This window comes from Rattus rattus, chromosome X (genome assembly GCF_011064425.1).
Source record: "Rattus rattus isolate New Zealand chromosome X, Rrattus_CSIRO_v1, whole genome shotgun sequence".
Lineage (NCBI taxonomy): Eukaryota > Metazoa > Chordata > Mammalia > Rodentia > Muridae > Rattus > Rattus rattus.
The window spans coordinates 105,253,252-105,256,207 of NC_046172.1; the positions used below are offsets into that span (position 1 = coordinate 105,253,252).

General features: G+C 42.1%; 1 pseudogene; it reads left to right on the top strand.

The window, feature by feature from the left end:
* Nucleotides 1-687: 687 nt before the first annotated feature.
* LOC116889346 lies at nucleotides 688-1,232 on the top strand (annotated as a pseudogene).
* The last annotated feature ends 1,724 nt before the right edge of the window (nucleotides 1,233-2,956 follow it).

Genomic DNA, 2,956 nt, shown 5'->3' on the forward strand with positions numbered 1-2,956 from the left:
GCATAACTATCCTCTGAGAGGCTTCATCCAGCAACTGATGGAAATGAATACAGAGACCCTCAGCCAAACCTGGGAAATCCTGTAGAAGAGAGGGAGGAAGAATTGAAGGAGCCAGAATGGTCTACAACACCAAAGAAAACCTACAGAGTCAAGTAACCTGGGACCATAGGGGCTCACAGAGACTGAACTACAAACCAAGGATTACGTATGGTTGGACCTCATCCCCCTAAAATATGTAACAGATGTCCAGGTTGGTCTTCAAGTAGGTCCTCTAGGAGCAGGGGCTGTCTCTGACTCTTGGGTACCTTTTGATTCCTTTTGCCTAACTGGTCTGCTAGCAGGAGAAACTGGGAGGAGATGAGAGAGTGGATTTTTTGATAGGGATCTAAAATCAATTAATTAAGTTAATTAATTAATTCTAGGTATATATTCATACCAAATATTAAAACTAATAAACAACTTGGCTGCCCTTAGGTTATTATTTTCAGAAAAACAATAGTTGTTTTATACATGTGTGCAAAATATTAAAACCAACTGAAATTCAAAATAGTATAGCATTAGGAAATATATAAGGTATTAAGAAATATATAAGTGTCTGCTCCAGGAACAACAGGGGAAACGATGCCCTGAAGGCCCATGTAGGTTTATTTAAAACCCTGCTAATGTCCAGACTCATGTACTAGATCTATGGAGCCCACCAGAAACTGTCCACTGTTCAGAGGCCTTCTCTGCCTACCTCTCCCCAGGGGCCATTGATGTGAGTGACCTCTGACCAGTGCCAGACAACCAAGAAGTTTTCTGCCATCCTATGACCAACCAGAGTCTGATTATACAACTTCTGGAGGTGCAGGCCCATGTGCTGGGTGAAGCAGCTCTGCAGTAACATTTTGATGACTTTGGGGGTGGGGGTGTAGGGTGCTAGGGATGTTCATGTGCTATCTGTGCAGCTTCTCTGCCTGAGAGGCTGCTGTCAAGATGCCTAGTTCCTTTCTGGCAAACAGCAGGTAGCTAAGGAAAACCAGCAGGTAGCAAAGGATGTCACATGGCACCAAGCCACGCTTCAGCTGCCCCAGTATCAGACCTATAGTTTGCTCACCTTCAATGAGTTCCCATGTCACAGCAGGTCTCTTGGCCTTGAAAAGCTGTCATGTCCACCTTGGAGCTTGGGTAACTTTGAACAGCTGGTAACTAGTTTGACTCTTCATGATTCCAACTTCTTTGGTCCCCAGTAAAGATGGTTGAGGACACAGGGACCCAGTTCTGAGAGGGGAAGTTTCTTTCTGCTGCTTCCCTGGATGTAAATATATGACACCTCCTCTGCAGAAATAAATTTGCTTTATGAAGAACCAAAAAGAAGTCTAAGGTGAATGTTAACAAATACTAACAAATCCAATAAGAGATCCATAAGTACTATTTGGAAGAATTATATTTACATTTTTGTTAGATAATTAAAAATAATGAATGCTAAGATTAATACAAGCATAATTGTATAAAACAAAGATTCAATATTGTCTTAATATCAGCTTGTCAAATTTACATATAACCTGACTTTAACTTCATTTAAAAAGTTTGCATCAAAATAAATACAAGATTTTCACAGATCCAATATATTTAAATGATAATTATCAAAATAATTTGAATAGAAGCAACTAATTTTAGCTACTGCCTTCAAAAGCTTATTATAAGTAAGTATATAGTAAAAATTTCTTCATGTTACGTAGGAAAAAGAAATAAATGAATTAAAATTACATGTAAATGTCTAGGTCCAGCTGGATAAATAATTCAATGCCTATGTTAGAGTTACTATTGCTGTAATGAAACACCATGATTGACCAATAGCAAATTGGGGAGGGCAGAGTTTGTTTGATTTACATACATGCTCACATTTTAGTCCATTATAGAGGTAGAGGAAGGAGCTCATACAGGGCAAGAACCTGGGGGCAGGAGTTACAGATGCTAACGCCATGTTGGAGTGCAATTTAATGGCTACTGCGGAATTATATGGAGTCATTTTCTCAATCGATATCATCTCCTCTCATATGACTCTACCTTGTATCAAGTTGACATTAAATTAGCCTGAACAAAAGCGCATACAAATAAGATACATGAGTAAAAAGAACATGAAAAAATTATTGTTAAATTATTTTATCTATTTACTTTCCAGATGCCCCCCCGCCCCCCACACACACACACTTGTCTCCCTTCCCACAGTTCCTCATCCCATTCCTCCCCATCTTGCCTCTCTGACACACTAGGCCTCCCCATTCCCTGGGACCTGAAGTCTCTCCAGGATTAAGCTCATCTTCTCCCACTGAGGCCAGACAAGACAGAGTTCTCCTACATATGTGCCAGAAACCTCAGTCCAGCCTGCGTATGCTCCTACTTGGTGGCTGAGTCTCTGGGACCTCTGTGTGGTCTGGATTTGTTGAGACTGCTGGTCTTTCTATGGGGTTGCTCCCCCTTTCAGCTTCCTCAGTTCTTTCCCTAATTCAAACATAAGAATCTATGGCTTCGGTTGAGTGGTTGGGTCTAAGTATCTGCCTCTGTCTCTGTCAGCTGCTTTTAGAGCCTCTCAGAGGACAGACATGCCAGGCTCCTGTCTGCAAGCATATTTTAGCATAGTAGTGTTAGGGTTTAGTGTCCCCCCCCCCCGCCATGAGATGGATCCCAAGTTGGGCCAGTTATTGGACCACCTTCCCTTCAGTCTCTTCTCCATTTTCATCTGTGTGATTCTTTTAGACAGAAACAATTCTGGGTCAGGAATTTTGACTGTGGGTTAGTAACTCTGTCTCTTTACTTGAGGCCCTGTCTACTGAAGGTGGGCACTTTAAGTTTACTCTCCCCGTTTTTGGGCAATTTGGGTAAGGTCACCCCCAATGAGTCCTGAGAGTGTCTCACCTCCAGGGTCTCTGGTACTTTCTAGAGGGTCCCGCCACCTCCCACTGCCTGGGACTGC